Consider the following 13,042-nt stretch of genomic DNA (forward strand, 5'->3'; position numbering starts at 1 on the left):
GGACAACCTTGAGATTCAACCAAGAGAAGAGATAAGAATGACCTCTGGATAAATGAAAAGATAACAGTAGGAGAAAATGAATCCAACATCTACAGAAAAGTTCCCTAAAGCCATTACTGCAGACATTGGCATTTAAATGATTGAATTCCACTACTTTCAGAAAAGGCCTGCCCAAGCCATGTGCCTTAGTGAGGGAAAAATCAGACCCTTGCTCAGCTGTTCCTCAGTGTGTATGAGTGTGGAAGTCTGATATGTTTCATGCACCTATATAAAAAACCCTAACAATCAGCCCTTATCTTCTTGCCCATCCTTTGGCAGAGTTCAACATACTGTTTTTAACTAAAATGGAAATTTCAAGTCCTTATTTACAATGAATGTGCAATAAAGAGGCAACTATTTTATTGGAGGAAAGCTTTGCTTTTAAATTTGAAAATCCTTTTATGATCCAAATTCATCCTCTCCTAGTGATCCAGACAGATCACTGGATCTATAAGAAGTTCTGTTTTCTCAACTGTAAATTAAGATAATACCAATTTGTGTGTGTGTCTTTGAGTTTGTATGTGTGTTATTCTGTTACACTGCTATAAAGAAAATACCACCTGAGGCTGGATAACTTCTAAAGAAAGGTTTATTTTGGCTCATGGTTCTGCAGGTTGTACAGGAAGTGTGGTGCTGGCATCTGCTTCTGGTGAGGGCCTCAGGAAGCTTACAATCATGGCAGAAGGTGAAGGGAGATCTGGTGTATTACATGGTGAAAGAGGAAGAAAGAGAGAGAGAGGGCAGGTGCCAGGCTCTTTTAAATGAGTTCTTTTGCTTGAACTTACAGAGCAAGAACTCACTCATTACTATGGGGAGAGCACCAAGACATTCATGAGGGTTCCATCCTCATGACCCAAACATCTTCTGCCAGGCCCCATGTCCAATATTAGGAATCACATTTCAACATGAGATTTGGAGGGGACAGATATCCAAGCCAAATCACTGTGTGCATGAATTTTTCCCCATGTTTTTAAAATAATAGTTTTATTTATAATAGATTTAGATTAACAAGAAAGATGTGATAATACATATAGATAGTTCTCATATTCTCAAAAAGGAGTTTCTCCTTTTATTAATATATTACAGTGATATAGTACATTTGTGACAATTAATGGCCTAAGATTGGTGCATTATTATTAAGTAATGTACACAGTTTATTAAAATTTCCTTAGTTTTTATCTCATGTCCTTTTTATGTTCCAGGATTCCATCCAGGATACAATGTTATATTTTGTTGTCATGCCTCCTTTGTTTACTCTTTGGTATGATGACGGTTTCTCAAGTTTATCTTATTTTTGATCATCTTCACAGTGTTGTTATGTACTGGTTTCAGACATTTATTTATTCAGCTATCAGTTGATCTATTTTATATTTGTTATCTTTACATTTTTATTCAAATAAAATACAAACTAGTGGATGCATTAAGAAACTAAGCATTTTGCCATGCATGTGGCTCACACCTATAATCTCAACATGCTGGGAGTTTGAGGCAGGGGGATTGCTTCTCCTTTTTTTTTAAACTTTTATTTCACGTTCAGGGGTACATGTGCAGGTTTTTTATATAGGTAAATCTGTGTCATGGAAGTTTGTTGTATGGATTATTTCATCACCCAGGTATTGAGCCTAGTACCCATTAGTTATTTTTCCTGATCCTCTCCCTCCTCCCACCCTCCACTCTCTGATAGGCCTGTGTGTGTTGTTTCCCTGGATGTGTCCATGTGTTCTCATCATTTAGCTCCCACTTATAAGCAGGAACATGCAGTATTTAGTTGTCTGTTCCTGTGTTCGTTTGCTAAGGATAGTGACCTCCAGCTCTATCTGTGTCCCTGCAAAGGACATGATCTCATTCTTTTTTATGGCTGCATAGTCCTCCATGTTGTATATGTACCACATTTTCTTTATCCAATCTATCATTGTTGGGCATTTAAGTGGATTCCATGTCTTTGCTCTTGTGAATAGTGCTACAGTGAACATACATTTATGTGTGTCTTTATAATAGAACAATTTATATTACTTTGGATATATACCCAGTAATGGGATTGCTGGGTCAAATGGTATCTCAAGGCAGGAGGGTTGCTTGAAGCCAGAAATTTCAGACCAACCTGGGCAACAGTGAGACCATGTCTCTACCAAAAAAATAATAAGAAGAATTTTAAAACATTAGTTTGCATTAAAATGATTGCTATTTAGCTAGTTTGTAGGTGAGAAAAATTGAGTAGATTTTATAACCTGAATTGAAACCTGAAGAACTGATTGCTAGATTGGGTTTTTCTTTTTATATATTATTTATACTTATTTTTAAATTATATATTGACATTATAGTTGTGTGTTTTTATGGGGTACAAAGCAGTGTAATGTAAAATGATTAAGTCAAGCTAAGTTTTGAAACACATTGGTCAGATATTTTTGTAGCCTGCCCCTCAATAGGGATTTGTCTGATATTTTTCTCATTATTGGACTGGGGTTATAGGTTTTGGGAAGGAGGACTTGTTGCCATTTTCATCACGGCATATCAAGGTACATACTGTCAACATGACTTATCACTGTTGATGTTTATCTGGATCATTTGACTGAAGGACTGTTTTTCCAATTTCCCTACTGTAAGATTACTCTTTTTCCTATCTGCGCATATTATACTCGTTGGAAGGAAGTCATTATGCGCAGTACACACTTAAGGAATAGGGACTTATGTTCTACCCCTAGGATAATACCTACGTATGAGTGCGATTCTGAGGACTAAATGAGAAAATATATATGGAAGACCTGGAATAATATACAGTGTTGTGTAAATAAATATTAGTAATGATAATCATAATAATAAGTGTATCAAATGCATTCTAGTTGTGTTTCTAAACCAGTACCTCTGTAAATAACTGACAAGTATTTCATGAAGGTGAGGAGATGGAGAAAAAGAAAATAGAATTTTAATTAAGAGAACAACAGTTTTTCTAAAGAATTGTCCTATCAGACTTCATTTCCACTGCTTACCAAGTATCTGAACTTGTTTCCAGAGAATTGCTCATTTATTGATCAAATCTACTATTCATTTAGCAATTTTTTTTCCAATCTATTTGGCTTGAGTCAGATAAATCTAGTTATCTAATTTGCGTTTTCTTTTATGTATTAAATGTTTCTACATTAGTGCTTTGATTTGGCTAATGTATTAAGGCTGGATAGTCTCAAGATAATTCTAAGTTAATTTAGTTTTTATCATACAACTAAGAATATTTTTGGAGTATAATTAAAAATTCCGGAAAACAATGATAAATGTAATTTAAATTACTGCAAGTCTGTTAGATTCGGTTAAAGTTTTGTTTGTTTGTTTGTTTGTTTGTTTGCTAAGAAGTGGAAAACACCTGTTTCTGAAATTTTCTTATTAAAAATACTATTCAACTTCATTTATATCTAGATCTTGATTTTTTTTGAACCTTATATACTCCTTTTTTATATTTGACATGTAAGAGATTATTGGTTTGTTTTTACTAAGCTGGGAAAAATAGTTCAAAAGGGAAGTAAATAAAATGTATCTGCTATTTGATAGCTGAAGGTGTAGGCAATAATGAAAATATTTCTGTTACCTGTAGTGATTGACAAATCAGTTGGAGGACTACAGTTGTCTGTTAAGATAATGAGCATCATGAGCTAGAACGAGCATATGTGGAAGAGGCCCTAGTACAATTTACCCTAGGGAAAACTGCAGCCATCAGAGAGTCATAAAGACTAGAGGATTATGACGACATTACAGGCACTGAGGGCTACTTTGGTAAATTTCTGGGATTTCTTAATGAAACTTATATATATTTAATATGAATTTTAAGAGATGAAATGTTTTCGGCCCCTACTAATTGGCCTTTTGAGTAGTTTGTAAGGGATAGATACTGTTCATGATTTTTGGTCATCACACTACAAAACAATCTGATTTAATAGTTACGATCCCTTTATGCTTTCTCAAAGAATAAAAAGTTGAGCTCAAGGGAAAATAAAATTGCTTTTATTTGATTAAGTGGTTTAAAATGGAATTAATGACAGTCTCACATTTAAAATTTTAAGGCTTTATTTAATTTGGAAATTTTTATTTTCTTATAATAACCCTTCAGTAGAAGACATATTCAGAGTATCAAGTACATAAACTTGAAAACTAAGAAAGACATGATTCCTATGCCCACTCTTTCTTAAGTAGATCTTTGTATGGAGTTTTTAGGGTTTCTGTTTAGGGAGCTATTAAGTCTTCATGATTTCTGGTAGCTGGATCATGAAAATGGAATAGAAATTTGTGGGGCAGGAATGGAACATTTTGGGCACTGAGAATCAATGTTTAGGCAAGATATTAAGATAGTATAATTTACAAATGGTATAAGAGTTATCTACAGCTAAAGCATATTTCTAGTGATCAGGAAACAGTAGAAGCAGCTGCATTAAAGGAAGATATGACAGCTACAGAGATGAGTTTTTGCTTATGTAACCTGATTCCTAATGTTTGCAAATAGTGCTAAAATAAAACTAGTAAATATTTTAGGAACATTACATAAAATTCTTGTTGAAAAGCAGACAAAAGATTGAATAGGCAAAATTTTAAACTTAGTTTCCCAGTCGGACCCTCTTGCTTTGGGATATTAGAAACACACCTAGTTGGACACAGTTCTTTCTGTATACCAACCCTGTTTCTCCTATTTCTCATGGATTTCCTGTACCCTTGCAGTCCTGATTTTGTGGTGTGGGGTTCTATAGCCAGTGGTGATCTTGCCTGCCTTTTCCCTAAAGCCGCTGTCTGGAGGAGGTGTTTTCTCAGGAGAGGAAAATTATATTCCCAAGAGCTACTTGTCTAGCCAGGTGAAGGGCATTCTCAGGCTTGTCAACAAAATGTGGTTTCTAACATTTGATCATTCCAAGTAAAACTCTCCCTATAACATAAGGTGGGAAAGTTACTCCAGGAATCAGAAAACTAGACATTGTCAGTAAAGATTAGGAGATGCATCTATTCCTTAGGCTGGGGAAAAGCTATGAGCATAATTGTAGTATCAGAAAGGTCTCACTGCCCTTTGCTTGAACCATTACCCTGCTTCCATTTGCCATTTATGAGGCCTCTGATGAAACTAAAAGCTAGTTACAAAGCTGGCACTTACTCAGCATCCCATTGGAGTACTTTATTTGATCAGGACTTATTACATTCATTTCTTACCTCTCTGGCTTCCAAATTTTGTGTTTTATCTTAAACTTCCCTGTTTTCATCAGATATAATTCTTTTCTGCCACATCCATTTCCTCCCTACCCCACCAGGTATGCTGCATGACATTTTGAGCATTGGCTCAACTGGTTTGTCTGCCTTTCCATCTCAGTGTCCTCTATTGCTTCTCTGGTGAAGGTTGTTGGCTCCAGGCATCTCTGAGGAACTCTGAACCCTCATTCATCCCCAGCCAGCTAATTTAAAGAGTTATGTTGATGACTGGCCTTTTTTTGTTTCTTTGCAGTTTAATTTTACAGGAGATTAAGTAAGATATTTTCTCTAAAATAGAATTACAAATTACATTTGATGAACATATTTCTTTAAATATTAGATATTGGTCGTAGCAATATAAACTGCATTATAGTTGGGAAATACAGTTTTTTTTTAACTATGTCCAATACAGCCCTGTCAATGAGATTCTTCTCACCAGTCTCTCCCTAGAGGACAGCTCCTTTTTCCAGTTCTCACACTAAGCAAGTCCCTCTGGGAATATTGTGATGATCAGATGTGTGAGAGATTACTGACCTCAGAGACCCAGAATGGAAGTCGTACTAGAGGCTGGAAGCCATGATCACTTAATCCAGAAGGATCGGGGAATGGAGGTTTTCCAGTAAAGAAGAAGGAGGGGAGCTCATGGGAATCTCTGCCATTGATGAGGACCTTACTTTTTGCCATTTCTGCCTGTGCCCTTTCCATCTCTGAAACTTTTTTTTTTTACATTTTCCGTCCCTTTATTCTTTACTGATGGCTCCTGAGAACATTTCACAATCTACATTGTTGGCTCACAAATTCACTCTTTACCCTAAATCATTTACTCTTTAGTCAGTCTGGTGAATTTTAAATTTTCACTTTTATGTTTATTATCTACAGTTGTACAGTCTTCTTGTACATGCTTATGTTTACAAAATTCTTATCTATTTGATGATATTCAATATGCTTACTTTAAATGTTTGTTCTGCTTGCATCCATTAATTTTACATCACATGCTGTAGATGGTTTAATGCATCATCTTTCTTTTATAGAAATTGTGCTGTAAGTGGGTAGATGATGACAGACTGTCAGCTAATGCAGCCCCAGCCTCAGCTTTGTGTCTCAATTTTGGGGAGGTGTGTGTATATAGGGGATATTTCAACAAGGTGAATGATCTAATCTGGGGGAATTTTAAAAATATTCCCACCTTGGTGCCCACTCCCCAATTCAAATTCATTTGATCTGGGACTGGGCCCAAGCTTTCGTAATTACTTTGATGATGTCAATGTGCAACCACATTTGACAACCTCAGAGGCCTAATCATTGTGATGAGAGAGCAGGAGGAAGAAATGTACAACATCAGCCAGATTCTCCTACACTGTTATCTGCCTCCATGACATTGTTACTGCAGCTGGGAATGAAGATGAAATGATTAAAGACGTGTACAGAGCAGTGTGGAGTAAAGGTACAGCTGAGCTCTATGTTATACATTGCCTATTCTATATTCATGACTTTTCTCTGGACTGTTCCACCTAAAATTGTTCCAGGGTTTTCCTACCTTTTATTATCAATCTCTCTCTCCTTTGTGCATATTTTCCTGTATTGGCAGGAAAATGTTCTTGTAAGAACCACAGCAATGAACTCTCTAGCCTCATTCCCTGTGAATCCTGTAGTCTGTCAGCCTTTCCATGGGAACAGAGATAGAAAATGCACAGGAACAACTAGTGCTACACAAGAGCTGACTTGAAGGTGCCACGTGTTTCCTCCATAGCTGTCACGACTTTATACCCTCTGGGTGCCTAGTCACATGTTTCTGAAAACTAATATAATGATGGCAATTTGTATTATTTAAAGAGTTACAAAATTCTCAAAATGACAAGATAAAAGTACTAGACAGTAGAAATTATTCCTGTGGAATATTTATACTTGTATCATCACAATAGACTTTTGTTGGAAATCTTTTACAAAGTTACTACAAAATTTTCCTACTGTATTAAATAAACACTGTCTTCTGGATATATTTTAAACATTGTATGAAGATTTAAGATACAATGAATGTTGACTGTGCAGCTACCCTGAATGACCTCATTATGCCTTTGTGGTTCTTGGAGCTATTGGTTATCTTTATTCTTCATTAGTTGGTTATTCTTATTTCCTAAGGTCTTTGGAAGAACTGCTTCCTCTGATTCACTATTTTATTTTGTAACAGTTTCAAATAAAGGGTTGTCCATTCCATTTACCGTCACATGATAAAGAGTAAATACACTCAGAATAAGATTTAATTCGATGAATGAAATTCAATGTAAAATTGTTTAAAATTTATTTTTTGACTTCTGAGAAACAATATATGGCATATTCTTATTTTAGAACTATCTCTGTATATTTTAATTGCTGGATTTTAATTACCACTGGATAAGAGAAAGGTTATTCTGATTAAATAGTATCACATATGTCTTGATAGGTTATTTTCCTTAAACGACAATAGACTTAAATTTATTCCCTCATTCAGTACCATTTATAAGCATACTTAAAAAATGTCTGGAGTACGTGACTAATTCTTTAACAGATACTATTCTGGATCCTTCACACGTTTCTTTAAGTATTCAATTATCTAACGGAGGTAAAGTTGGGCTGGGTAGTATTTATCATTTGGTATATTTTTGTATATGTCTTTATGCACAGATGATATCCCACTAAACTGATAACATCTTTTCAACCATCTTAATAGTTGATATGAGATAGCTACACAGCCTTCAAGGTGACCAGATTGGCCACATGGCTTATTTTGCTTGTCACACAGATGCATTCATATGCAGTATTCTTTAGGTGTGCTATGTAAGATGTGTCTGGGTGCCTGTAACTGAATTGGAAATGGCCAAATTATTTGATGTATTTAATTTTCTATATATAATGAACGGTTACAAAAATACTTGGTCTATAACTTGACAAATCATCTAAATGAATAATCATGCAGATTTTCTACCATTAATGTTACTGCTCGGTTTACTTTAGTGTGACTTCCAATGATGCTGTGTCATCTTTCTGACCTTTCATTACTTTTGTTTTAGCAGTCACATACAGAGATTGGATTTGGGGATTTTAACGTAGTCTGTGTTTTCGTCTTTTACCCTGTAACATCCTTAGCTGTTTTTTAGCCCTTGCCTTATAAAGAAAGGGGTACATTAACAGAGAATTTCTTGCTTGCTTTTTCTCTCATATTTCTTTTAGAAGAGAAAAATGAACTTGAAAATGTACTTATTACTAATCATATATTTTTATTTATAGAATTGATTTAATAAAGCCCTAGAAGGTTTAATAAGGATAGCTTTATAATGATTATTTGAAAAAGGGTGCTTTATTTATTATTGCTATCCACTTTGGGAATGTGCATCGCTTTTCTCCAAAGTCACACCTTGATATTGTCACATTTCTTCTGCCATCTGTTCCCTTCATCATTGCCTGGTGCTGTTGAATGCCACTTCTGCTGAACACTTGAAATTTGCAGCCACTTGGGCCTGTAGTGATGCCAAAACAACGGTCCTGTTGGGTCCTTGACCTTATCGTTTTAGGGGACTCTGCTGATAATCTTTTAGCTCTTTCTCCATCTCATACAGATTGGTCTCCATATTCCTCATGTGTTCTCCTAGTCCAGGAAAACCTGACTCTATTCTAGCTTTTCTTCCTTGCTTTGAGGCAGTTCTAGTGGTAATGCATTTCTCTTCACCTTTACACAGGGGACTGCCTCGGAGAGCCTAGCTCAGCTGTCAAAATACTATAATGCTCTTGATTTCCATGCCTATCAGAGAGTGCATCCATATGACTGCCATACTCAGAGTGCCTGATGTTTTAGGAATGCGTCAGGTCATATACTTATGCCTTTCAAAATCTTTAAAATATTAATAATGAGGAACAGCCTGTATATTTATTGGTCCCCAAGTGGGAAAGACCTTGTGTGGTAAAAGTAACTGTGATATGGAAACATAGATATATACCTGTATTTAAGGAGAAGAATTTCAATTCCAATATTTGTGTATTGAGAGTCACACCTTTTAGGCATAGTTAGAAAACAATTCAGGGTTGAGAGAAGAAAGGTCACATAAAACATGGCAAAGAAGGAATAGAAATTTTGAATTAAAACCTCAGGGAAGAAAAACAACATGAATTTACATCGGTCTGGGCCTTAACCACCTGCCCCTACCCGACCTCAATTTCTATGTATTGGTGTGGAAAGAAGTTGCTGAGAGATGTTTCACTGGAATTGAAGACATGGGTTTGACCCAAAGTTTATTGACAGCCCAAGGAACATAATCTCTAGTTATTAAGAATCTATCTGAATAATATCACCTGAAACTAGGAGAAATAATAATAGCACAAATATGTTCAAAATCTTTCTGCAACATAATTTTGTATAAGTCTATGAAAGTCACGAAGGTAAAGAAAGATGTTATAGCCAGGTAGTTGAAAATCAAGTCTCTGGGTCACACTGCTTGTGTTCAAGCTCCGGCTCTACCTTTTACCAGCTGTGTGAATTTAGGCAAGCTATGTAGCCTCTCCGTGTCTTGGTTTTCTCAAAATGTGTAGGATGGGACTATGATTAGGATCAGTTCAGTTAATATATGTAAAATACAAGAGTGCTTGATTCATAAAGAATGCTCAGTACATGTTAGTTTAAAAATCATTATTAGAGAAACTGTTGCATGTATTATGAAGGAAAGGATTGATGTACCACAAAGTGAATTGGATGTGTTTTTACTATTTAGGCTTAAATTACTCCTCTTCAAATCGTTTTTAGAATTTCATTGCCAGAGTGTGATATAGCTTTTACATTCAAGTCCACTGATGCTTTTCAGTCATTTAAGATTCTGCAGGTAATATGACCTGTTTTTGTAAATTCACAAAATAACAGCAATATCTTACATTTTTATGTTTCCCAATTGTAAAAGTTCTTTGAAGTAGGTAAGGTGGTTATATAAAACACAGAAAAGTAAGTCTGCTGAGGAATTTGCATTTATGCTTGTAATTTGATAGACTGCAGTGTTTGCTTCAGACCAAAGAACCATTTGTGATTAAAGTGGTAAACAACTGTTGCCCTGAACAAAGGAAACACATCAGCTTAATTCTAAAGGTTCTTTACTAGAACTTTTCACTGGATAGATTAAAAAAAAAAATTCATTATTGTTACCTTTAATAAAAAACAATTCCAGTAACTGATTTACCTTTATTAAAATACAAAATTGCAGCTATCTTTTTCTTTTATACTTCTCTCTGCATTGATGCTTTGACTCAAAAGATTGGCTGTAAGACTGAAATTCCAGCAACGAGAACTTAGTAATATCTTCGACAGGCAACCTGAGGACTATTACTTAGAAAGCAATTAATTACTCATCTCTTTTGAGCAGTTGCCCAAATAAAACAATGGTGTCATACATTATGTTAACACGCAGCACAAAAGATCCCTGCTTACTAAACAATTCTGAGTTCCACTGAAGGACTTGGGCCTTCTTCCAACGCTTAATGTAAAAAAATTACCTACATCAGCAGAAAGCAAGTATTTAATGCAACACCATCATAAATTTGAGGATTCTTGCCCCAAAAACAGTCTTTTAAGCATCTACTGTCTCATTCTGTCTTCGTCCGGAGTCTACTGCAACATTTTCTGGGTGAAATCATGCTGACTGGAAGCAAATTAGAATATGCATGACAGGAATTGGTCTTTGGTCTCAAGAATGACCAGGACTGCTGTCCCATCATTGCAGATGGAGCTGTGAGGCAGTGATGTGGGGACCAGGAGCTGGCGTTGCCTGGTGCATCAGCATTCTGAGGAGCCTTCCATGTCCCTTCCCTGTGGCTCACTCCTGTGGGCAAAGGTGTGAGCAAAATACATCAGATGCCTCCCTAAATCATGCTAGGCAAGATGATTCCTAATGGTCTTGAATCCAAGTACTAAGCTTCAGCAAACATATATGACCTTGGTAATATATTGTATTTATCTTCTTATCCTAAACCTTGACAACAGTAACTTTCATTTTTGGACATTATCTTCAAGTCTGAAACTTAGATTGGGAGGCAAATGATAGCTTGACATAGTGACTGAGAACTCACATTCTTGAAAACATGGGATCCTGAAAAACATTCTTGCAAGTATATTTAACTTTGGCTTCTGAGATTATAGGACATTTCTTTTTAGGCAGGTTGAAGACATATAGATTTACCATCACTTTATAAATAAATGTCTCTCTAGTCAGACTAAGGACATTAAAAGAAAAATAGTATCTGGGTAATATATGCTAACAAATAACACTCTTCCCTAACTCATTTGCTTCACTGATGTCAGGATGTGAGGATTAACACCTGTCTGTCTACTAACCAGCCTGAAGGATAAGGATCAAAATTTTCCAGTCACAATATTTTAAAGTGTGACTGTTCTAGGCCTTTATTTTTATGATTTATATTGCCCATAATACAGTTCTGCTACACTTAATATTTCAGAGTTCTGTTTTTACTTTAAGATGTACTCAGACTATCAGTTTCAGCATTCATGTGGCATTCAGATGGGGTGTTTACTGTGACTCAGTGTAAGTTACTTGGATGACTCAATGACAATGCATTTCTGTGGTACTATCCCTTTCTACAGTTTATGAGAGCTTGGTTTCAAGTCTTTGGACCAATCTTCTGAGCCACAGTTCATTTGATTTAAAATATCTCCCCTTCCACTATAATCCTTCTCTAGGAGTGAAAGGATGTTGTTGATAAGCCCTAAGCCTTTGACAACTGATATAGAAATTTTTCCTAGAATTTCTACTACAAAATGAAAGACATAAATGTTAGGAAACAAAGGTAAAAAAGAAAGAAAGTGATGAATCTTGATTTTCAAAATGTTTAAATTCTATTACCACAACTGTGTGCTCTTTTCCTGTCTCCATTAAGGAAGGAAAATAAAATGGGAAAAAAGATAGCTGTTACATTATCTCATTTCAGCATCTCAGATGAGCTGGTTGTATATCTTTCTTTTTTATTTTCTGTCCAAGCACTAAAATATGTATGTTGCCCTATGGCTTAAATAAATACCATGTATTTCCTAATATGTCATTTAAATTGAAAAGTTGATATACTAGATATACATCTAGTTGTTCCAAGAAAATTTAGATTAAGGTCACAGCAAAAATCAGATATTCAAGATATGATATTTAAGATACTTACATATGATTATGTAAATCATATTGCCCTTGGTATCTTTTCATATCCATCTTAGCTAAAAATAGTACTTCATAATTTATTGTATATTTTCAAAGAGCTAAAAGAGAGGATTTTGAATATAATCAACACAAAGTAATGATAAATGTTTTAAGTAATTAATACACTAATTACTCTGATTTGATCATTACACATGTATCAAAATGTCACACTGTACTTCATAAATATGTACAATTATTATTTGTCAATTAAAATGAAAAAGTTCTTACCAAAAATTGATAAGTATATGAGATAATATGTTAAACAGCTTGTTTTAGACATGCACAATGTATACTTATATCAAAACATCATGTTATATACCATAAATACATCCTTTACACCATAACTATGTCCAGTTTCTATTCATCAAATAAACAATTTTTAAAAAAGAAACAGAAAAATAGCTTTTCTTCCCTTTTTTACCATATGAAACTCTCTACCTAAATAATCTTATCTGCTCTCAAATGTTTATGTTTATCCAGAATACTTGGGGCATTTTTTAAAACTGACTTGCTGGACTAAAAAGTTAGCTTCACCATGTAAAAAACTTTCATGCATATTTCTGATAATGCAATAA

General features: G+C 35.0%; 1 protein-coding gene across 1 annotated transcript in view; it reads left to right on the top strand.

Moving 5' to 3' along the window:
* MMP16 (matrix metallopeptidase 16) overlaps nucleotides 1–13,042 on the top strand; it is a 294,102-nt gene that overhangs the window by 72,146 nt on the left and 208,914 nt on the right. The gene's annotated exons all lie outside the window — the stretch shown is intronic.

Source organism: Macaca thibetana, chromosome 8, assembly GCF_024542745.1.
Source record: "Macaca thibetana thibetana isolate TM-01 chromosome 8, ASM2454274v1, whole genome shotgun sequence".
NCBI classification, from domain to species: Eukaryota; Metazoa; Chordata; class Mammalia; order Primates; family Cercopithecidae; genus Macaca; species Macaca thibetana.